General features: G+C 43.4%; 1 long non-coding RNA gene across 1 annotated transcript; it reads right to left on the bottom strand.

Moving 5' to 3' along the window:
• Window positions 1-17,386: 17,386 nt before the first annotated feature.
• Window positions 17,387-20,580, bottom strand: LOC127060150 (uncharacterized). Its single transcript, XR_007778803.1, has 2 exons — window positions 18,120-20,580; window positions 17,387-17,821 (listed from the first exon to the last, which is right to left on the bottom strand). It is a non-coding gene; the product is annotated as an uncharacterized LOC127060150 (long non-coding RNA).
• Between the last annotated feature and the right edge of the window lie 4,543 nt (window positions 20,581-25,123).

Below are 25,123 nucleotides of genomic sequence, written 5' to 3'. Positions count from 1 at the left end.
ATCCCACTTCAGGGGGAAGGCAGGATGTAATTCAATTTAGCCCAGTCTCATTAAAGAGGGATTATCAAAATTCCTTTGAGAGGAAGCTGGAATAATCCATAAGATAGAGAGAACCACTGGCCTTTAGAGCAAATTTCATTTATAATACCATAATCCCATGCAATCCCACTTATAGAAAAATGCAATTGCTTTGAACACCAATTCCCAGCCAGTCAAGGCTCCTGGTGTGGGGTTATGTGTCCAGCGAGATGCTGGTGCTGCTCTTGCTCCTTGTGCATGAGCTGTTAATAGATTGCTGTTTTATGCTCTGATTAAGTGATCAGGTTTTATGATTCCCTGCACACACTCTCCTGAAAGAAAGGCAGTAAATGAACACTGTGACATGCATGGAAAGCACAAGGTGTGAACGAAGTTCCCAAAACTTCAAGAGAAACACTCCCACAACTGTACCAACTCTGGAAGCTGATGTTCCCAGGTGAAAGTGGCAGCATCCTACCTATCTCTAGCCATGCAAGCTCCTTATTGTGGAAAGATTGTATAAGGTATGAATGAGCACAAAGTAGAAAAGCTTGCTGAGGACAGTAGCTGAATGCCTTGCTTCTAAGTGTGGGATTGATTTGGTATCACCCTCTTCAGCAACAAACCAGGCAGGGCCACTGCATGAAGCCATGGGCTGGAAACAAAATGCTATTCTCCAGCCCTGAGGAAATTACTCTTGGAGGGGTGGGGGAATACATAAAAATATCCCTGTCTATTGAGTTGATCTATTACAATGAAGAAGTTTTCTAGCCTGTCCATTTCAACAGAACATGGTTAGAAAGTGTTTGCCCTGCAGGTTAATCAGCAGGGCTAGGGAGGGTGGTCCCTGGTAAGCAAGAGTGGTGCCAGGCAGGGATGAGAGCCAGACCAAGCCTCCTCAGCCTTTGGGCATGCCGGAGGTCTTGCTTTGGCTGGCTTGTCTTGGCTTGCTCAGGTTAATGAGTCCCAGGTGCAAGGTTCTTCAGATATTTTCAGGCACACAGTGGTGGAGCCACCATAAAATGTGCCATGCTCTGAATTCAGTATCTGCCTCCAAATCAGACTGGAGAACCAACATTTGGGGACAGGGTTTAGGGGTGATTATGGTGGTGATGGGTTGACAGTTAAATAAATGATCCTGAGTGTCTTTCCAACCTTGATGATGCTGTGTTTCTCTGACTACGTGGTTATCTAGGAAAAGCAAGCCAAGGCTTTGTGTTGCCTTTGCAGACATCACCTCACAGCAGCTGCATTTTCCTCTAGGTCTCTTGTGATCTTTGCACAGCTCCAAAGTCTCCATCCTCGTTGTGTCTGCACTCACCAAAGCAATTTTTGAGGGCCTTCACTGTGTGGCCAAATGGCTCATTTTTATTGTTTAAACTAATGGATTTTGTGGGCAGTAGGCAAGCTGCTGTTCAAGTGCCTCCAGGCAGAGTGCATGAAAACAGCCTAATCACACATAAGAACAGGTTACAAATAACACTGTCTGCTTGTGTTTCTCTGCACTTTTTCCATCACTTGAAAATGAGTGGCCTCAATTAAGTCAGGCTATAATGGCTCTTCTCTCTCATTGCTTTCCAGCAATTATCTGTTCCTCCTCCTTCCTACAAGAAGCAAGCACTGAATATTTCCCACAGCTTTCTACAGTCCTGGGAAATTTATTTGGCTGACTATACAGCAAAATCTTTTAAGGTTCCAAATAGAAGTACTGAGATTTATATTGAAGTAATTAAATATTCTGGCTTCAATAGGATTCTTAGTTAAAGCTGAATTTGGACACTGAATTAGAAAGCAAGTCTCCCTAACTAGTGCCTCCCATGTGTGGTCTTCAGCATCTGTTGTGAGGAGACCCCATAGGAGCTGGGCTTGTTGAGTCTGGAGAAGACTGAGAGGGGATCTCATCAGCACATAAAAATACCTCAACGCAGGTTTTTAGGAAGACTGTGGCAGGATGAGGAGTAATGGCTATAAACTAAAACACAAGAAGATCCACCTCAACACAAGGAGGAATTTCTTTCCATGGAAAGTGGCAGAGCACTGGAACAGGCTGCCCAGGGAAGTCCTGGGTGCTCCCTCTCTGAAGACATTCCAAACCCACCTGGACACATTTCTGTGTCACTTGCTCCAGGGAGGTTAAACTGGATGATCTCCAGAGGTCCCTTCCAACCCTGAAAATTCCATGATTCTGTGTTTGTAACTTAGTTTCTCTGAGGAAGATTGTTCAAGTAAAGCATCCACAGCAGTTTCAGATAGGATACCACCTAGGTCAAAGGGTGATTGGTGTCTTGGGGTGATTTTATGATACCTTATTCCCTAATCGTCTACTTTATGCCCAGAAATGGCTGTGGTATCTTTAAGATGAGTCAGGGAGCGGGGCTGGAGCCTGGAATGCAGGGTGTGGGCTCTGCTCAATCTCTCTCCGGTGTTCTCCAGAGTGGACCAGGGATGCTGCATTGTTACTTTTGTTGGATCGAGCTTTTTGCTTGCTTAAAGCAAGAAGTGTTTTCCCTACCCTTCCCCTAGCCTGGAGGCTGTACTGGGAATCCTCCCAGCAGCTTTTTGGCTTTTTGTTTTTCCCTTGAACTCTTTTCGGCTTGGCTGGTTTTCCTTTTTGGCCTGTCCAGGAGCCAGCGGGACCACCCCGAACCAAAGACCTAGGAGGACCTGAAGCAACACGAGACAGAACATTAAAATCCACCAACTTTGGCTGCTGTGAGGAGGGGACCCACACCAGAAATTCAACAGATTTCCCATCTGCTTCACTCTGGGCTGCTGCATGAACTCCTCTTCCCCTTCCCTGAGACAAAAGGGACCAGTTGCCATTTTGTTCTCCAGGCCACATGGTCAGTCCGAGTAATTTTCTTCCCTAGGCATTTTTGGGATTTTTTTGTTCTGATGTGGGCATGTGTGGATGGAGAGTAAGTTCTGGGAGTTCATATCTAGCATTTATTCAGTCCTTTTCTGTGCATTGTGGGCACATGCCCCTCACACCCCCCCCCCCCTTTTATTTTGTCAATAAATTTCTTTGCCTTTTTTTTTTCACTTTCATCCACTGGTATAAATTTCTCTCATTGGTAGAAGAAAAGGGAGGGAGTTATTGAAGCTCTTTTCACTTTAGAGGAAACGCTCATTTCTCCAGAAATTTGTCTCCAAAACCAAGACAATTGGTCTTTTAAAATGCTGCTAATTAATAAAAAATGAAAGAGAGAGAGACAGAGGAAGAAAACTAGCTGGAACAGGGCAGACACACCTCAGCAGGGGCTGACCTCCAGGAAGAAGATACTTGAAATAGCTGTGACATTGCTGCTGGTCCAAAACAGGTTGTGGTAATTATGGTTATTTTGAGTCCTGCACCACGTCCATCTAACTGTATTTAACACTACTTTAGGCTGTAGCTCTGGGGCGTGTTTCAAGCACAGGATCTTTTTTCCATTTAATTAGGATGAGAGGGCTTGGAAGAAACAGGCAAAATCCTATTTACCCCGCATGTTGTTCCTCTGAGAGGGGTTTATGAAGAAAGGTCTGCATCCCTCCAGCTACTGCACAGAGATGAGAGCAAAGTCAAGCTATGGCCAGCAGCGGTCCCTGCCTGGAAGGCAACTGAGCTCTGGAGTCTTAATTTGACTTTTAGAGTCCCTTGAGAAGAAAAAAACCCCAAACCTGTGATAAATATACTACAGTGTTGGCTTTCACAATTGTTAGAGTGAGCACTATGTGTTTTATAATGCTGACTTTTCTAAGAGAAGTTTGGCTAAAGTTTAGAGTTCTTTTAATGTGAATGTTGTATTGCAATACCAACGTTGGTGAAGAGTTGTTGCAATGTTAACATTTAACCAATGAAGGAATCTAAACCTGTTGAATTATTGAAAAGTAACAAATGACCATGGCTAAGGCCACTGCACACACTCCAAAAAGGCAGGACAGAGGAGGAACCATGTTAAAATGTTTGAATATATATGACTATTTATGAATATGCAGTTGGCTGATGCAGTGCCCAGGGTATATAAGGGGTGTTGCTGTGTTCAGTGGTGTGCCTCTGGCTGTGGCTAAGCACCCAGCACTGTTCTCTTTCCTTTATTGACTTTGTCCCCTGTTGTCCCTTATTAAATTTTCTTTCATTTTTAACAGAGTAGTGGGCTTCATTTCTCACTGCTGGATGTTAGTCCAGGATGGACACCCTGTCTGTGTGGCCCTGGGAGATTTTGAGCTAGAGGCATGCCCCGCCAGTTTTGGCGGCTCCATCGGCTTCTTCTGGCATCATTGGTGTCCTAGGGTGACGTTATGATGCTTGTATCCCCAGTCATCTGTTCTGTTTATGCTGGGTATTATGTTCTGTGCCTTCAAGACTGGCTCTGAAGAGTGAATGATTTGTTTTGTTTTGTTTTGTTTTGTTATCAGCCATTCCCCCATGGCTGGTGGGACACACAGACGGGGCAGTACTCAGTGCGGCTTTTGCTTTTTGCTTGGCTTTTCGCTTTGCTCTTGCTTCTGCTTTGCTCCTGCTTTGTTCTTGCTTTTTTGCTTCTACTCATTAGTTAGTTTAGCTATGCAGTCCAAATTTTTCCCTGGACTGTTTTGTTTTTTTCTTTCCCTTTTTTGGACCTACTCGAGCCTGCTCCGGACTGGGACCTGGGAACACCAAGAGTTTGCATCTTGTGGCTGCAGCAGCTGCCCCAGCGCTGGAAGGACTGATAACAGAGCAACCACTCCCAGAGAGATTTTCTGAATTTGTCATCTTTTTCAGAGCAGTGAAAGAGTGGTGTCATCTGGTACTGATCATTTTGTGTGTTGGGGGGTGCTGTGCCTGTTAAATAAACAGGTTCTTTCCACTTCTCTCCAAGGAATCCTTCCCAAACCGGTTGGGGGGAGGGACCTGTGGGTTTGCTTTCTGGAGGGCCCCTTTGGAGGTTTCCTCCCAAATTTGCCCTAAACCAGAACAGCCAGGCACATAGGACAAGATGGAATTTGGGGATACTGAACCCCAATTTATATGCTAAATTGTATTATAAGACTCCAAGCAGGTGTAGAAATAATAACTAACAAAATTGCTTTAGCCCTGGAATTAACATCAAACCAACAAAGGCAAACAAGAGATGCAGTGTATCAGAATAGGTTGGCTTTAGACTACTTATTAGCAGAAGAAGGGGGTGTCTGTAGAAAATTTAATACATCTGACTGCTGCTTGAAAATAGATGATAAAGGGGATATCAGAAAAATAGCCCATGTCCCAGTACAGAAATGGGAATTGATACTAAAAGCCAGTGGTGGGACAATTTATTGGCAATGGAATGGTGGAAAAAACTAAGCCTCTTTCTCTTATGTGCAGCAGCTGGTTTATTATTTTTCCTTGTCTGATTCCCTGTTATATTTGGCTAATCACCAGTGTAATCCAGGGTATGCCAGTAGTAGCAATGCCAATGGACCTGAAATTTGCTATTTCTGGAACGGCATAAAATATAATGGTAAAAGATAAAAGACAAAACAAAGGATCCCTTCAAAGAAGCTGAATTGATTTATGAAAAACGTGAGTGTATCACCAACATTAAAAATAAGAATCATTGCTCAAGACAAATGACTTATGAAAAGGAAGAGGAGAAATTGTGATAAATATACTATAGTTGGCTTTCATAATTGTTAGAGTGAGTACTATGTGTTTTATAATGCTGACTTTTCTAAGAGAAGTTTGGCTAAAGTTTAGAATTCTTCTAATGTGAGTGTTGCATTGTAATACCAACGTTGGTGAAGAGTTGTTGCAATGTTAACATTTAACCAATGAAGGAATCTAAACCTGTTGAATTATTGAAAAGTAACAAATGACCATGGCTAAGGCCACTGCACACACTCCAAATTGGCAGGACAGAGGAGGAACCATGTTACAGTGTTTGAATATATATGACCATTTATGAATATGCAGTTGGCTGATGCAGTGCCCAGGGTATATAAGGGGTGTTGCTGTGTTCAGTGGTGTGCCTCTGGCTGTGGCTAAGCACCCAGCACTGTTCTCTTTCCTTTACTGACTTTGTCCCCTGTTGTCCCTTATTAAATTTTCTTTCCATTTTAACAGAGTAGTGGGCTTCATTCCTCACAAACCTAAACCAAATAAATACTGGGGAAGTGGGGTTTATTTTCTTTTCAACAGCCTTGTCCCTCAACCTGCTTTATGGAAAAAAGAGAGCAGGGTTTTTTTGTTGTTTTGGGTTTTTTTGTGTATGTAAACTGGCTGCTTCTTGGGGAAAAGCTGGAGGCTGTGCTTCCCTTCCTAGCTGGGATGAAACTGCAGGCCCAGGGCACTCATTTGGGATTGTCTGGAGGGGAAATTCCAAGCCCTGTATCTGGCCTGCTGTATGGCTGTGCCAGCCCATGCCAACCACATTGAACTCTGCTCCTTCACTGAGTGTTCCTGGCCCAGGCACAGCCAAGGATGTGTCTGTAATGTTCAGGCTGCTCAGGGCTGCACCAGTGTTTTATGTTAGCCGGGATCCAGCCCACTGCTGACAAGTTTGGTGTTCCAGAATCACACCGGCAGCAGTGGGGGCTGGAATCCTGATCCATGCCCAGCACTCGGGCTGCCCACTGACCTCCTGGGGGAGTGCTCATTGGCACTGTAAGGGATGGATCTGGGAAGCTGATTTAGCATGTGGGTTTAGCACCTGGGGAGTCAGGATGAAGTTCCTGGTCTGTTGCCAGGGCAGTCTTGAGACAGTGCTACCAAAAATGATCTCCACCTGCCTTGCAGATACCTTCATTAGAAACCCCTTGCTTGCAACAACATAAAGTCTCACCAGAAATTACATAAAAAATGAGCAATAAAAGACTGAGCTACAATTAGCCGTCTTTTATAAAAATATAATTTGTGCCCTATGACCTATACAAAGTGTTGTAGTTTTCTTTTGTTTTCTTTTGTTTCCCTGGCACAGAAAAAGAAAAAAAAACAAAAAAAAACCCCAAATGCAACTGGCTGTTTCTAACAATAGAGTTGCTGGAAAATCTGCTGTAAATGTCTGTGGGCTGCCAAAATTCAGTAGCCAAAAGAGTATTGCAGTCAACAGCTGGCATTTTGCAAAGCCTGAATTTTACATGATTGATATAAAAGAAGGTATATAAACCTAGATATGAAAAATGAGATTCTCTATTCAATGCCCCATTAAAAAAAAACCAACAAAACATAAATGAAGGGGAAGTCAGGAGGAGCAAGCTGAGGACAGACCCCAAAGAAGAGCTGCTCTCCCCCAGGGAGGACTGGCCAAGTCTCTCTCTGCTGCTTGCCCAGAACAGCCCTAATGCTGTAGTTCTGTCTGCATCCAGAGAAGGTGTCAGGACATCCTCTGTCAAAAGTGTCTTGACACAAATTTTCATGTGCTCACATAGAGTGGAGCAACTCACAGCCTCTTCTGAGGGGAGGAAGCACCTGCAGCCACAAAAAGAGTTCATCCATGATGCAAATTCTATTTACAATCTGCAGTTTATCCAGAAACAACCACATCCCCACTGTGACACTTTCCAATGCATGTTCAGTTCCCTAAGCAGAGAACACCTTCCAAAGGGTTGCAGGACACACCAACAGAGTCACAAAGTAGAGAGAGGAAATTCTGATTGGCACTGCATAGTGCTGGCACGATCAACCTAAAGAAAGATGGAATAGCAGATGGATATAGAGTGTCAGAGCCAAGGTCCACCTAGGCCCAGCATCCTGCTTCTCATGGTGACTGAAATGGAAAGCTGGGGAAGGGTGTAAGAGGTTCCTAGATATCCACTGTGTTCTGCTCCAGATGTCTCACTTTAACAAAGACATTGTGGTGCTGGAGCAAGTCCAGAGGAGGGCAACATCACTGGGGAAGGGGGAAGAGCACAAGTCTTGTGAAGATCAGCTGGGGAATCCGGGGTGCTCAGCCTGGAGAAAAAGGAAGCTTGGGGTACCTTATTATTGCTCTCTACAACTGCTTGAGGATGTAGTGAGGAGCTGGTCTCTCTTCCCAAGCAATAAGAGGAAATTGCCTCAAGTTGTACTGTGGCACATTTAGATTTAATCTAGGGAAAATTTCTTCACTGGAAGAGCTGCAAAGCCCTGGCACAGGCTGCCCAGGGCAGTGGTGGAGTCCCCATCCCTGGAGGGATTTAACAGATGTGTGGATGTGGCAGCTGGGGACAGGGGTTAGTAGTGCTGGGGGCACAGTTGGACTGAGTGATCTCAGAAGTGTTTTCTAACCTCAACAACTCTGTGTTTCTGTGGCTGAGTGTATGTTAGCTGGTGCTAACCTTGAGGAAGATTTAACATCCACAATGCCTGGTTGAGATAGGCCCATCTGGAACATGGCAGTGCAAGGTGGGGCTCTGATGGCTTTCAGAAATGTACGTGCTCCATATAGGAGAAATACCGAAGCAGAGTGTGTCTAGCCAAGAAAACTGCTACTGGTCCTTATTGACATTTTAATGCAGAATCACTTGTGTGGCACAGAATCATTAGAGTGAAACCCAGCATTTTTAGGAGAGTGACATGTCTGATAATAAACTCTAACCAGTAAACTTTAAACTTTTAGACCAGTCCTGCCAAAGGACTGAATCATTCATTTTAAGCATGACTTTGATAAAATAATACAATGTTTAAACATAGTGATTCAACAAGATAATGCAAATCAGAATGATTATTTTGTGGATTTCTCAAAACTCCCACATTCTCAAGCCTTGTGGCCATATTAAAGAATCAGGATTCCATATATTTCTAGTTAAATTGCTACTGGCCTTGTGGTTAAGCTGAAGAGGGCAAATGCAGATTGAAGGTAGCTTCAGCTCTGGAATCTGAACTCCAGACAGAAAAGTAATCTTAGCACTGTGGCAGTAAGTGGCATTTTGGACTTCTCCCTGTAAAACCACATTTAAAAAGTAGCAATTAGAAATTTAGGCGTTGGCTGATTGCCACAGTTACAAAGGACCAACACCAAGCCTCAGATCCTGGAGGAGGGAATGGGCTGCAGGTCAGGGAGCTCTCATGCCCCACTCACCCATCTTGCCACCCCGAGCTAAACTCTGCAGGTCACTTCTGCGTTTGCAGCAAAACCTCGAGACCCATTCTGGGAAGATGCCTGTGATTTCACAGCTGCTCCTGGGACAGAAGGAATACAAAGAATCTCTGAGCCCAGGCAATGCCCACCTTTCCCACCAGGCTCCAGAAGTCAAGGAAGCCAGTTTGCTTGCCCGTCTCTCCTCAAGTGTGGGCTCAGCCCCATGCCCACCTACCAAGTAGGGTCGTGCTGGCAATGGAGAGACAGGGATGACTGAGCTGAATCAGAAGCTAATCTTTATTGAGAACACAACCATTTACATCTGGGGTTTTTACTTATATAGGATTCTATTTTTGGTAACAATTTCCCATTGGTTACACATTCTTCATGACATCAGTTAGCTGGTAATTATTACAAAGTTTCACAACATATCTCTTGGTCACTTCCACCCCAGGGATCTGTTATCTGTGTCTGTGTCTCCCATGGTTTCTGCTCCATCAGGCCTAAGATATCAGGCTGCTTTATCAGTTCCACTGTACTGTTTTATCTCCCCTAGGGTCCATTCAATATACCATAATGAACAGATACAGCTCTTCATGACTTCAGCTGGTTAACCTCAGAGTTTCTATTTCCCAGTGACAAGTCCAGTGACAGAAGCCTTCCTCAGCATACGAGGCACAAGATGGCTCAAGCCTCCCACTGCCGAGGTCACAAACATGCTTCTCCCATTTTCTGCAGCTGCCTGCACAGGGAGGTGACTCCTCAGCACAGGGAAGGAGGGCTCAGCTTGTGCCATCTCATGGCTTCAAGTTAACTGAGCCTGGGAGAAAAAAGGGACTAAGAAGGTTCCTATAAGGTAGTCATGAGGGCTTCCTTTAAGGTAGTCATGAACAGTGAGCAAAAACCTTAACTGCATTTTATGAGCAGAAAAGTAAACCTTGCACAGTTTTTGGAAGGAGGAGACATACAAACCTATTTTCTGGACAGGATTAATTGCCCTTCTCTGAGGAACCAGAGACAGAGCTCTGAAGCCCTGAGGATATGGAATAAACACTCTCATCCCTTGTTTTTCTTCCTGGATTGCTCTAAAGGACTTTCCAATCATTACCCTGACTCATCTGAGGCTTGGGAGCCAAACACATTAAAAAAACCCCCAACCCACAGCTTTTATGTACATCAGTCTTCCATTGATCTACCTAAAACTGTGAGCCCTGGCACATGGCTCTGATAGCTGTGTGGGAGAGCTGTAACAAGTTTAACTGAAGGAAGGAGCACTCTGCAGTTTTCACACTCCTAGGCATTCAAAACATGTGCTTGAGCAATGCAAGATCCCGAGGGTTTAATATATTAAGCATTCTTATCTGCCTCTATTTCAAGACCTTGAAGGTCCATTCACATCTCACTCCCAAGTGCTCAGCCTCAGTCCCATGGATACAGCCTGCTTGTGATGCTGTGGATGGGACACTGGCCAGATTAGTCCTGTCTGTCAGCAGCACAAATGGAATCCCTCGTGCTGCTGTGGCTGACACAGAGAGTAACATTACATTGGACTTTTCTGATCATAAAATTGCCCTTTAAAACTCCTGAGCCACTTGCACAGTACACTTGTTTCTGTGTTAGAAATCTTACTAAGTTAGCATACCTAAAATACATACTTGTTCAAAATTCAGTGCTTGTGTGCAGGTAAGACAACAGGAGTCAGGGTTTTAGACTCAGAAAGCATCACAGAGGTTCACTTTTTCCCTGTCCCAGTAAATTCCCTGTCTGAGTCCTACAGTATGTAAAAACACAAACACAGCCAATACCTAATCAAACAATTTCTCTTGCTTTTTGTGAAGAAAGATGGAAAATGTTGCTATTATTTCTATTTTTAAATAATTTAGAGCTCTTTGAGGTCTGCAGCTCCATAGAGCTTTATAAAACACACAACATTCTCATTACCTTGGACTTTCATATTTAAAATTCAAATTTAACTACGGAACTCAAGAAATGTTGCAAGTCAAAGGCCATTATAAAAATAGGCCTCTATCTCACAGTGAACCTTATTAAAAAAAAGATGTGTCTCACCCTAAAATTATAATGAGCACTAAATATATGCACAGCGTAGGTAAGTCAGTGTCAGCCAAATGGCATTTTAAATGGCTCCATATGGTTTGACTAAACTATTTTGTAATACACACAATAAAGTCTTCAGCATTTTGCTAATGTGTAATGAATGTTTCCTTCAGTTTTATGGTGTTGCAGACTATTACACAACTCAAGAACAAACTCTGGCTTCATTAACACAAACCCATGCATTTTTTAATAAACCTCCTCTGATTATATTTCTCCAACCTGGCTGCAGACCATGTCAACTGTAAACTCTTCCAAAGTAGCTTTTTAAAAATCTACTTTAATGGCACTCAGCTGAAGGAAACACTGGCTTAAAATCAGATTTTCTCCAACAAGAAATAATTAGACCTCAACAAGCACTGATAGCCTTTCCTTACCTGTGAGCAAAGTCTTCATTAACTTGAAATCTGTAAACATAGAACATTTCTCATTTTGTTTTGCTTCAAGCTCAGGACTTAATGAAATTGGGAAGTGCATGAGTTTCAATTCTGAAAAAATAAAGCAAGTTCTTTCCTGGCTAAGTAAGACAGAGCTCTTCAATCAGCTGGAAAAGAGAGCAGGGGAGCAGGGAAACCATCAAATATAAAAGCTGTTCTGGATAGGAATGAGTGCTGAGACGCAATGGAAACTTCATGCTGCTGCTGCTTTTGATAAAGAGAAACCTGGTGTTACATCTGGCTCAGCCTACCTTAGCAATTAATGCAATGTAATAAGTGTGGATCCACTGATCAAAGCACCTGGTCCTGAGGCATCTCGTGTCCTCGTTGTTTATTGCAACCTGCCATGGCCCCAATGAGGGGAGACAATGATGATGCATCTGACTCCGTGGATATTAGATGGCTAATTAATTACTTTATTATACTAAATTATTCTATACATCTAAAACTGAATCTGACAAGCACTCAACCCTGCACACACTGCACACTCTGCATAGAATCTCCTGACTGCCACCCAACAGTCCCCCCCACACACACACCCTGGGTCCTGACAGGCCAAGGAAACAAAACTCCATCACTTTGGGTAAATAATCTCCATGTTGCATTCTACTTTGGCACAAACACAGGCACAGCAAATGATAAGAATAGTGTTTTCTTTCTCTGAGGTTTACAGAATGTGGATCCCGGAAATATTCTAGAGAAAAATTATTGTACTTTGCTTTTGTGTGTGAAGAGAAATGTGAAGCTACAGTTGTTACTAATAGATGTGGGTTTAGGTAAGTCCTTGCCTTTTGCCCAGGGCTCTGGCAGCAGGCAGTAGCTTTATTGAGGTAGCCAGCACCCCAAAACCCATTCTCTTTCACAAGTTCTTTAATAATGACTAATTCAGTCCATTATAGAATGATTTACTTATTTAATAGACACAAAACTAACAGAGATAAGACTTAAAACCAACTAATAGGAAATGACAGGAATAAAGACAAAAAAGAAACTACTAGTAAGCAAATAGAGTGTGAGGTTAAAGGTACCTGTTAATATTACAGCCAGCAAAGAAATACAACTTAGGATTCAATCTATCTTATCTAACTGTTGGTGAGGCACACATCGAGACCCTTTCCCTCAATTCCCAGGAAAGTAACCATGGAATCTGCATCCAAACTCCAGGAAGAAGTCTTGAACATTTGTCAAGGTATAAAAGGCTTCTGCCTCTGTGATAACTTGTCTATTTTTATAGTTTAAAACTGTCTCTCAGTAAAGAATATTTCTTTTATCTCTTCCTACATCTGCTCTCCAGACTCAGGTGCTGATTCTTAGCTGGGGTTTGAGCCCTTTTGGTGCCAGACATGACCCCTTGCTGAGTGTTTCACCCAAGGTTATTCTTTATGCACCAACTATCTGTGGTAGAGGGGAAGGACATGTCCTGCCACACTCATTACAACCTAAATTCAAGGTGTTTATTTCAGAGTATTTATAATCCAGCATTCAGGGCTAAAGAATTTGGCTGCACATACAGTCTGGCACTTTCATGAGCCGAGTGACCCCACCAAACCCTGTCTCATTCACACAACATCCCTTTTAGAAAGTATTGCAGTGTCTTTTCCTTTGCCTGTCACTCTGTTGGTGCTCACATCAGTTTGTACACACATCATTGCCCTTTTAAGGGTTAATGCCAGAAAAATCTCTGGTTTTGTTTTTGCTGATGAGACTCCTGAGGGGCACCACAAAGCTGGCTTATCCATTCACCTGGATAAGCCACAAAGCTGGCTTATCTGTTCATGTGTGGACAGAGTGATCTCCAAGGGGCTGTGGGTTGTTGTCTTGTTCACAGGGGTCCCAGGATGATGGAAGAGACGAGAAAGTTGACTCCATGTATCAGAAGGCTTGATTTGTTAGTATATGATAGATAATATATTAAAACTATACTAAAAGAATAGAGGAAAGGATCTCCCTACAAGGCTAAGCTAAGAATAAAAAAGGAATGAAATAACAAAGTCTTCTTTCAGACCGAGACCGGCCGGACAGGTGATCTGTGATTGGCCCGTAACTGGAAACAGCCTGATGAGGCCAATCACAGATTCCCCTGTTGCATTCCACAGCAGCAGATAAGAATTGTTTACAGTTTGTTCCTGAGGCCTCTCAGCTTCTCGGGAGGGGAAAAATCCTAAGGAAAGGACTTTTCATAAAACATGTCGGTGACAGTGGGTCAAGGCTGCAAGATTAATCCTGAAGGCAGGAAGATACCTGATGTCTGTTGTGATGGACTGTCTTTTCCACGAGGATGAGGATGGCAGGATTTCCTCCTGAGTGACCACCATGCCCCTGTCTGAGTGTGACCAGAGGCTCGGGGACATGTACTGCCTCACTGCCCTTGGTGTGCCTGGCAAACATCCAGCTCCTCAGTGGGAGTGGCTGTAGTCAAGACCATCAGCTGTGACTCTGGTGTTCCATGTCAATTTCTGGGAGCTTAGCTCTGGGATCAGAAGATCTGGTGCCCTGGGGCAACTCACCAGGTTGCCAGGCCTGCCAGCCAACCATTACCCAGTCTGGGGTGGACAAGAGTGCCAGAGTAAGGTGGTGCACAGAGTTTGTCAGATAGTCCTTCAGGCTCTCTTCCTTTGTTGGAGCTCCTGGCCTGTGCTCACCTTCCCATCCTGAGGTCAGGGGATCTCTGATGGCACTGACTGCCAAGGCTGACCACCCCTTTATGGGCTTTCATGGACCCTCAGATTATAGTTATGGACACCTCTGCAGAAGGACTCCTGTCACTCAGGGCATCTGGTCCAGCCTTGGATTCCATACCTTTGTCAGTATGTTTTTTCCAAGCCCTCACCACATTCATGGTGGAAGTGGAATGGATGTTTCTAGCCAGAAGTGGAACCAGTCTTCTGGTGGCATATGGAGCTCGTGGCTGTCACTGAGGGCCCCAAACACACTGGTCCCCAGTAGGGTGGTTAGTGACCATTGCTTTTGTCATTGTAGTAAAAGTACTGTCAATACAAAAGAATCCCAGCACTTCCTTCTGTCATCTTTCTCTTCTCCCTTTCCTCAGAGGACTTCCTCCATCCTCCTCTAAGATTTGCCTACTCTAGTCTCTCACTCCTGAGTAATACTCAATCTTCAAGCTTGGAGCAAGCAGAGTTACTTGGGTTACCCCTCCCCTTGCCCTCAGTGATTTGTGCTCTTACATCTCCATCAGGCACCTGTGCACCTTTGAAACAGACCTTGCAGGTTGATGTGCTCTGAAAGGGATCTATCTTCCATACACCAAAATCCCTCTGAGAAAAAAATATTTCAGTGGGTTAAATGGAGGCTCCCAGGAGGGTTATTTTACACCCCCCTCCCCCAGCAGATCCTAACCAGACCATTAGAGTCAACAGTGTCTCTTTTCCAGGTGTAAGACACAGTCAGTCTTTCCTGTCCTTCTTTGTCCACCCCTCCCCCCCACTCACTAAGAGATGTTAACCCTACCTCAGAATGCCAAGTGATTTTTCAGTAGTTCCCATCTTGAATCTACAGCAAGCTAAAAGTAATTGAACCTAAGCTGACTCAGCAGGAACATAGACTCGCTTTTGTCTGACAGACAATTAGGAAAGTTTTTTTAGTGTTTAGAGTGCCCTGAGCTTGCTCATGATAACTGTTTAACAAGGGTACAGGACCAGCCTCTTAATTCACCAGACACACAACCAAAAAGCAAAAGCTTCATTAGGTTTTGTCACTATCCTGGTCATGTGAGACCAGGCCATGCAATTTGTCAATGCTTTTACACTGCATTACAGTCATCTCAAATGAGTCATCTCAACTCAAATTTTATTCATTTTTTCACAGGATTGCATGCCACATGACAGAGACTTACAGTGAGCCAAGACACGGTGGGGCAACAAAGGATCCAGCTGAAGAGGCTGCTAGCTCTACAACAAGGACTCTGGTTGAAAACTGGGAGCAAGAGTGACAGATCAGAACACAAAAATTTAGAGGCTTTGCAAGTTAGAGAAGCAAAGTTCAAGGGTAAAAACCAGCAGGAATTCCTACAGGCACACAGTTTAAGCCTTCTGCTCAAAACAGCTGGACATTTTTAAAGCATTCAATGGCTGCCTCAGAAAGCTCCTTCACTCAGCAATAGATGTTTATTGGTGCAAAGCTGCAGTGTGTGCCTCTTTCCCATTCTGGCTATAACACCCCATCTTCTCCATGCCTGCAAGTGATTAATTGGACAGCTGGTATGTGGATGGTACTCATCACCCAGGAGGGGAGCTGGTATACACAAGGTTTGGGGTGTGAGTTTTCAGGCCAACTGTGCTATGCTTGCTCCCTGGGCAAGGAGACAGTGCTTCTGGGCTGAGTCCAGGGAAGGAAGGCTCCGATGTGTGTGTGTCCCAGTCAGAGCTGTGTGCCACAGAGGAGATTAGGTGCAAACCTTTCCCAGGCAGAAACAATCTCTGAAGGCACAGTGCACCACAGGCTCTGGGTCACTCTGAACTAACTCCTTTGTTACTAAGCAGCAGGTGTATTTTAGAAATGAGGAAAAATAAGTACTGGCAGAATAGGTGCAAGGTGGTGTAAAGGCACCAAATGTTAAGGCAAGAGGCAATCAAAGGCAATTAAACCAAAAACTGAAGGCTCAAGCTGACTGTCAGTGTGCTGCTGGAAGTGCCAGGAAAGGTCTTTCTCCTCCCAGAAAACCCTGACTGTAGCTTTGTAGAGAATGACAGAAGTGTAGAAGAAAACAAGCTGCTGAAGGTGGCAGTGCTGTGCCCTTGGCAGGGCTCTTGCCTCTCTCAGCAGAAGCTGCAGCCCAGCCAGGCCAGGGCATCTCTGCTGCTATGGGAGCTGCAGCTGAAGGGATCCCCCTCTCCCCCATTTGCTAAAAAAATGGAGTTGTGCCATAACATAACTGGAATGTTTTTTTAATAAAAATGGCCCCACTTTTGAAGAGGTAAAAAGATCATAAATCTTTTGACACAGCTCATTAGGAAGCTGGAATCATGCACAAATGAGTAGGAATTTTAAAGATTATGTTGCAATTTTTAATTCAAATTATTAATACTGCAATCTTCTATTAATTTCCCTGCTATTTGTATCTGCACTTAAGAAAACATATACCCTTCATCCATTTTGTCAGGCACATGCACCCAGGATTTTACCATCAAGAGACAGAGAGAACCCAAGGTTAGTAGAAAGAAAGCTGCAGCAACACCCATGGACACAGGGAATTCTGAGTGCTTCTCCAGCAAATACATGGGAGCACAGTTCTGTGACACAGGAGGCACACATACCTTACAGCTTCACAGCTTCCCTCCCCACCCCTCCTTTTCCCCCACTTTAATTCAGTAGATGTGTGTGAAAAATGCATATTTTTATTGGCTTTTCACAATAGTAAAATGAATATTATATGTTATGTTAGAAAGCTATGCTGTATTAATTCTCTTAAGTAGGGTGTTAAATATAGTTTTAGGTTATAACATAATGTTAAAATAGAAACTGTGCTATGTAAGATACTTTTTAACTAGCTCAAGAAAGAGATGAGATAATCAAGAAATTCTTCTCACAGAGATAACAGCAACAAGACACTAAAATCCCAAAGAGAAATAATTATTGCCACCTTATTGGGAAGAACTAGTCTCCTTGCAGACTCCATGGAGCCTGACCACGATTTACAAAAGGAAGGGGGGAGAAGTCGACCATAACCAGAAAACACCCTTTGTTTGAAATGAGTTTTTGAATCATGCATGAGATGTATGAATATGCAACAGGCTATTGCTTTTAAGAGTTAATCCTTTGTTAGTGAGCCATGCTTTTTTGAGGAAAGCATCTGAACATTCGTAATTCTTTGGTTTTTTATTGTCCTTTATTGTCCTAACTCTGATTGTCCAAATTCTTATTACTCTAATTTTTATTACTATTTTTACAACCATTTGATTACAATTAAACTTTTACAATTTTAAAACAAGTGAATGGCGTTTCTCACCATGTGCTTCAATCAGGCCACTGAAAATGGCAGAGAACAGATCAGTGTCAGGGAGAGGAGGGTGCTGTTGGTGCTGTGCTGTATCACACTGCAGGAGCATGGCAGGGTGGTGAGTCACCACTGCCTGCCTGAAAGCATCCTCTGTCGAAGGCGTTCAGGCAGGCAGGCAAACAACCACTCAGCCCATGCACATAGCCATGGATAGCTCCCGGTGAATGAAACGCAGGAAGGGTCTCCTGGGTGGAATTTCCATGGGGTTTATTGAAGCCACACAAAGAAAGGGTCCAGGGCTAAAAGACCAGAAGGAAAGGAGAGTCCAGGTTTAAGTATGGGTAAGAGGGGGAGGAGAAGAGCACCAGGGCCCAATGAACTGAGGGCACAGGGGTGGTACAAAGGGTAGGAACCAAAAGGGAGTGCCAGTGTGAATAGGTAGGGATATGAGAACCAATGGGAAAACAGGGAATAAAGAACTTGCTAGAATGTGAACATATAAGGGTAAAAGGGGTAGGGAAGGCCAATGGGGAGGACACAACTGGGGGTAATTAACATGTCATTACAAAGCATCATGGGGGAAGCCTTTTTTCTCACCCTGAGTTAGGAGTGCCTGGAGGCCATGGTGTGCCCTTCCAGGGCACAGCCATCAACCTTCCCCTTGCAGGCTCACAGAGAGCGGTCCTGCCTGCTGAGGCTCTGGTGCTGTAAATGCTGCAGCCTGCCACTTTCATCCAAAGGAAGAGAGGAGAGCAATGATTAATGATTTTAGTCTTACTCCAGGTGACCATCTTACTCTAATTCAGCTCAAAGCTCTCACAGCAGGCAACCATTACATTAATAACATGATGTACGTGTGATGTACATGTGTCTGAGACATAACACATGACAAAACTCCCCTTGGTCACCAGCAAACAGCCTGGGTTATTGTTTATCCAACACCATTTCATGGCAAATTTAAAACTCCCGGTGCTACACAGACATTGGTCTAAACTCTACACCCCACAGACTCTTAACAGTAAATGCTTGTGTTTTAGGAGAGTTGTTATTTGTCAAAGCTTCTGTCAGTCAGCCCAAAGGCTGGTTTGTGGAGGTGGGCTGCATTTGTTATTTATAACTGGGCTCATGTTCAGCTTGCAATGCAACATCTCACCCTAAAATTTTTCTTTACTAAAAATTGTGACTTGTTCTCTGTCATCTATTTGTAGGAGTCCCTAGCAAACAGGATGACAGAAAATAGTATGGTTTAATTTGCATGAATTATCTATTAGTGAAGCTGCAGCATTTTGGTTTAGAGCCTGCAGGTAAGAATTTCTTAATGGTTAGTTTACAAATTAGCTTATTTTAACAACAACAAGCTACTTAACTCCTAAAACTGTTAAAGAAAGTCTACCTGCTAGAAAAAAACAATTTTTAAACAGAAAAACAGTGTGTAAACATGAAAAATAGTTTGTAAGCAAAGCTGTAAGTTATATCTTTACTCAGAACTGAGATTAGAGAACTCTGAAACATTCAACTTTAGGGCTGTAAGAAAAAACAAACTTAAAAGATAAGGCAATTTGTAAACAAACAGTCTTTATATGAACTGTCATTTCAAAAGTTCCAGATTTCTATGAGGCAGTTATCAGTTGTTTTGGTTAAATGGCTCATGGTGTCTGACAAAGGGCTGGTGTCTGTGGCTCCCAGTGTCCATTGTAATGCTTTTATCTTGGGTTTAGGATCGTTGTACTGTTACATGATTCATTGTGAAACATGAGAACATAACATTACTTAAGACTCAAAAGGGGGAATGCATTCACCCCAACCTTTTCCCCCCTTTTTTCTTTGTAGAGTAAATAAGAAAAGGAACGAAACATTGGTTTTGAACAGTATTCTAGTGCAAGAAAATTTTGTTAACATGAATAACAGGGCAAGCAGTCTACTTTTTTCCTTTTATTAGGAGTTAGAAATTTTGTTATTGGCACTAACAGGTGACTTTAGGTTTTAAAATTATGATAGGTGGTAAATTCTTGGTTAGAGGCTTTGTAGTTGAAATTTGCCTATGAATTTAGTAAATTAATATTCTGTGTATGTGTCAATGGACCTAGAATGTTAAGATGATTATATTCTTTGAATCTTCAGGTTTGATCTAGTAATAATGCAAGCAGGGCTATTAGGAATACTAAGAGCCAAATTATTAATATATATATCCTACCATCTCTTTGATACACAGCAGCCCATGACTGAGAGAGAAATGTAATACTCTCTTAATAACCTTAGTAAAATCAGATACCATAGGCTTAAGGAGTCTGATTTTAATAAATGCAAACAGCAGTGACAAATATTGCACTATGAACTCTAAGGCATTTTTAACAAACAACTGTACACTTTTGTAATTCTTGTGTGATACCTCTTCAGTATTTTTATCTTCATCATATGCTATCAGCTTATTAGAGGTTTTGAAATATGGAACGAAACATGGGTTCAAAGCTCTTGATTTCTTTAGTTCCTGATCTTCTGCATAAGCTTTCCTGCTCGATTTGAACATTACGTATTGCACTGGAGTACCAAGCAGTTGCACAATCTACTTCATATCACACGGGGTTAATTCAGTAGTAGTTATAAATCGCAGCATATTTGCAACAGCAGCCCATGTTTAGCAGCTAGCTAGCGTAGTTCTGAGAGGATTTGCCAATTAAAGGCTGTGTATTTTTCAGGTGCTGTCCCATTTCCTCACACCGCTGGGAATGCTGGAATCATTCCCCCACCCTGTTGCCAGGTCTCTGATGATGAAGTCAGCTCAGCCCCTTCTACATCTCCACAGTCTAGAGCCTTCTGTTTACCCCCACCCAGAGGGTCACTGGGTCTCAGCTGGGGGCGTTTCCTGCTCGGAACATCCCAGGGGCTGGAGCTGGTGTTGACAGGGTTGTAGGGAGTTCCCCAGCTTGTTGGACCTTGCCTGTAGCTGCCGTGGTGCTGTGACAATGGCAGTGACTGCTGTGCCCGGCTGGGCTCGGTGCCGGGACCGGGCTCTGCATCATGGGGCTGGAGCTTCCTGCTTCCGGCGTGCTTCCGGATGTGACGTAAACAACACCCGGGCATTTGTAGTGACATCAAATCGGGCCTCACCCCCGCGTCGCCGTGGCAGGCAGGCCCTGATTGCGGGGGCGGGGCTATGGGCGTGGTATGATGGCGGAGCCAATCAGCTCCGGGCAGGGGCGGACCGAGCATTTCCATGGCGACAAGGGACCCCCTCTCGGCCCGGCGGTCCCATGGCGGCTGGCGGCGGGGCCCTCACGGTGACCGCTCGGTGTCTCGGAGCTGCCGGGGCTGCCGAGCTTGCCGGGACCGTGGCGGCTGCCTGAATAATGCCCGCAGCCACGGCGCCGGCAAATGCGGCTGATCTCTGCGGATGATCTCTGCAGCAGCTGCCCGCTCCCGGCACTGGGGGGCAATTTTGGGGTGCCGGTATCGGATCTCCCAGCTCCGCATTGTGAAAAACACTAATAATTTGTTTTTAAAATTTTAAAAGTTTAATAGTAATAAAATGGTTATAAATGGTTATATCCTCTCCTGGAGCAGTGGAAGAAAATCTTGGTGATGAACTGACCACTATCCCTGCACCTTGTCTCCCTGCACTGTCAGTGGGAATGAGGGAGGGGCTGGGGGGAATAGTAATATAATTAGAGTAATAAAAATTTGGACAATTTGGATTAGGACAATATGAGACAATTAAAGAGTTATGGACCTCCGGGTACCTTTTTCTGGGCAAAATAAGCCTGAGAAAAGGACACACATTAACAGAGGATTAACTCTTAAAAACAATAGCCTCTTGCATGTTCATACACTTCATACATGATGCATAAATTCCATTCAAACAAAGGATTCTGTCTGATCAGTGTCAGCTTCTTCCTATCAATCCTAAGGGCGTCTTCAGGGCTGAGCGAGGCAGGAAGAAGTCAGCTTCTTCTGATAATGGGGCAATAAATTCTCTTTCTGTGAAAGATTTAGGTGTCCTGTGGCTGCTATCTTGCTAGTAGTCCTTTCTTTTAAAAAGTATCTTACATAGCACAGTTTCTATTCTAACATTTTGCTATAACCTAAAGCTATATATTAACACACTACTAAAAAAATGAAAACAGCATAACCTTCTGACATAACACATGTAATATTCATTTTAATATTTGCGAAAAGCCAATAATAAAATACACATTTTTCACAGCATGGCCCTTTGGCATGGGTGCCTGTATCGGACCCCCAGCCCCGCATGGCACTTTGGCATGGGAGCATCCCCGCTGCCGGTCGGGACCCCGCCGCCCCCCTCCATCTCGCTGCACAGCGGTGCCTCTCCGTGCTGGGGAGCTGCAGGGCATGGATATTGTGAAAAATGGGTATTTTATGATTGGATTTTCGCAAATATTAAAAGGAATATTATATGTGTTGTGTCAGAACGTTATTCTGTAATAATTCTCTTAAATTTAGTTTTGGGTTATAACAAAATGTTCAAATAGAAACTATGCTATGTATGACACTTTTTTTAAAGAGAGAACTCGCACTGAGATAGCAGTCACAGGACACCTAAATCTTTCAGAGAAAATGTATTTATTGCTCTTTTATCAGAAGCTAACTTCTTCCCGCCTCACTCAGCTCTGAAGACGTCGTTATGATTAATAGGAAAAAGCTGACACTGACCAGACAGAATGCTTTGTTTGAATGGAATTTATGCATCATGTATGAGGTGTATGAATATGCAACAGGCTGTTGTTTTTAAGGGTTAATCCTCTGTTAACTGTGTGTCCTTTTCTCAGGCTTATTTTACCCAGAAAAAGGCACCCAGACATCTGTAACTCTGTGTTTTTATTGTCTCGTATTGTCCTAAATCCTAATTGTCAAAATTTTTATTACTCTAATTATATTACTATTTTTATAACCATCTTATTACTATTAAACTTTTAAAATTGAAAAAAAACAAGTGATTGGCATTTTTCACAGATCTCTTGGGAGCAGTGCTGATGCAGGGGAGTAATTCAGTGCAGTTTGGCCAGGTGAGGCAGCATGGCTGGCCATGTGTTCCCCCACATGCTTTTGGGGCTTAGAAAGGCACGCATTCCCCCCGAAAACTCATCTGGTGTGCTTTCCTCCCTATATAGCTTAGTATTTACTAGTCTTATTAAATCTAAAATGAGCCTCCATGGTTTTATAACTCTTATTGCATTTTCCTCCCTGTAAGAGACAGTCCAAAGTTTCCCTCATTTGCCTCACCACTGTCACAAGGAGAGAGACCAAGACCCTGAAGACCCTGGCTGGAGTTCCGGCCTGCTCGAGGTGGATGCTCGCCAAGTGATTGTTTGCAGGTGTGCTTGCTGTGTCTTATACCTGCTTCACGATCCCCGCTCATCACAATAGCCCATTGTGAAAAATGAGTATTATATGGTTGGCTTTTCACTAATATTAAAATGAATATTATATGTGATATGTTAGAAAGTTATACTGTCTTAATCCTTTTTAGTAGTGTGTTAAATATAGTTTTTGGCTATAACGTAATATTAAAATATAAACTATGCCATGTAAGATACTTTTTCTAATTGGCTCAAGAAATTCTTCGCACAGAGACAACAGCAACAAGGCACCAAGATGTCCAAGAGAAGAATTATTGCCTCCTTATCGTGAAGGACCAGACTTGGTGGGGGCTGAGATGACTGATTTGCAAGATGAGGAAGGGAAGTTGACAATAACCAGAAAACACCCTTTGTTTGAAAAGAATTTTTGAATCATATATGAAATATATGAATATGCAACAGGCTATTGCTTTTAAGAGTTAATCCTTTGTTAGCTTTCAAGAGGAAAGCATCCAAACATTCATAATTCTTTGCTTTTTTATTGTCCTTTATTGTCCTAACTCTGATTGTCCAAATTCTTAGTACTCTAATTTTTATTACTATTTTTACAACCATTTTATTACTATTAAACTTTTACGATTTTCAAACAAGTGGTTGGTGTTTTTCACACCCATGAATTTCCCCACCTCTTGGCCAGATGCCACCCGCTTTGCAGAAAGCCTGACTTTCTGGGGTAACTTCAGTGATCCCCCATGGAAAATCCCTCATCTGCCTCACGACCACCGTGACAGATGGAGATTGAAGGCCCCTCCCAAGGACTGAGACTGAGACCCTCACAATTCTGACACAGGGGCACTGGGCTGGCTGAAGCAGGATGTCTGCCAAGCGTTGCCTGCAGATGTGTTCGCTGGACCAAGAACAATGGGTCCCACTCACTGCTGAAATTGACTTGCCCTGCTTCCGAGCATGGACTGTCTGTCCCTGTTTTCAATGGACTCATTCTCCATTGTCTTTTACCTGTTCCCCTCCCAGCAGAGGACTGTAAAAGACCCCCTAGTAAACCAGAGACTTTGGAATTCTCCCCGACGTGTCAGGATGGATCTGTTGGCCGGACCACGAGGATTTCATCTCTCCGTTGGTAGCTGTATTCCCCTCCCCCTCTTTCTCTCTCTCTCTATCCTTTATTTCCTTTCTAATCCTTCTATCGCATTTTGCTGTGAGCACTCAATAAAAGGTACATTTGTTTTGATTAATACTGAAATCCCCTCTGTGTTGTTTTTTGCACTCTGAGATCAGTTAACAAACCATCACAGCCCCTGCTTGTACTAGCGAATCATGACACTCCCCCTTCAAGGCTGCTTTTAATATAAAGTTAGTTCCTAAGTATTAAGGTCAAAAGCAATTTCTTTTGTTGTGTCAAGTCTGAGGGGTTTTGCCCATGTAATTAATCTAAATAATGCTTCTTCATCATAGTCTATATTCCATTCCTTAAAGAAAATTTTCCATACCTGTACTGTGGGGTTTTCTGACGTTGAAATCCAGGTGCCCATGGTCTCCTGTGGGGTTTTTCTTCTATTTTCAACTTCTCCAGTTTCTTTTCCACACACCCCTTTGGCTTTGACTTGCAATCCTCATTGCTATTTGTATCCTTGCAGCCTTTGCTGCCTATTTTCGGGCTCTTTTCCAGCCTCTTTCTTTTTAGCTTTTTTAACTTCTCCAGTTTCTTTTCCCCACAGCCCTTTGGCTGTGATTTCCTGTGACCTTTGTTTCAAAGCTAGCTCCTGCAGCCTTTGCTGCCTATTTTTGGCTCTTCCTGGCCTCTTTCAGCTTTTCGCTCCGTCTCTCTCCGCAATTTCCGTGGGTCCTTGGACTGCTAGTCCTCATGTCAGGGATCACCACGTATTACATTAATAGCACCCATGATGTTCATGTGTCTGAGACATAACACACGACAAAACTCCCCTTGGTCATCAGCAAACAGCCTGGGTTATTGTATCTGTCACCATTTCACAGGCAATTCAAAGACTCCCGGTGCTACACAGACATTGGTCTAAACTCTGCGCCCCAGACTCTTAACCAGTCAAATGCTTGTGTTCTGGGAGAGTTGTTATTTGTCAAAACCTCTGTCAGTCAGCCCAAAGGCTGGTTTGTGGTGGTGAGCTGGATTTGTTATTTATGACTGGGTTCATGTTCAGCTTGCAATGCAACAGGCAACCAAAGTACTTATTTGGGAAGGATGGGAATAATTTTCATATACTTGGAAAAATCCTGGATTGAAAAGAG

This window comes from Serinus canaria, chromosome 1, assembly GCF_022539315.1.
Source record: "Serinus canaria isolate serCan28SL12 chromosome 1, serCan2020, whole genome shotgun sequence".
Taxonomy (NCBI): domain Eukaryota; kingdom Metazoa; phylum Chordata; class Aves; order Passeriformes; family Fringillidae; genus Serinus; species Serinus canaria.
This window is presented reverse-complemented; position numbering and strand designations above follow the sequence as displayed.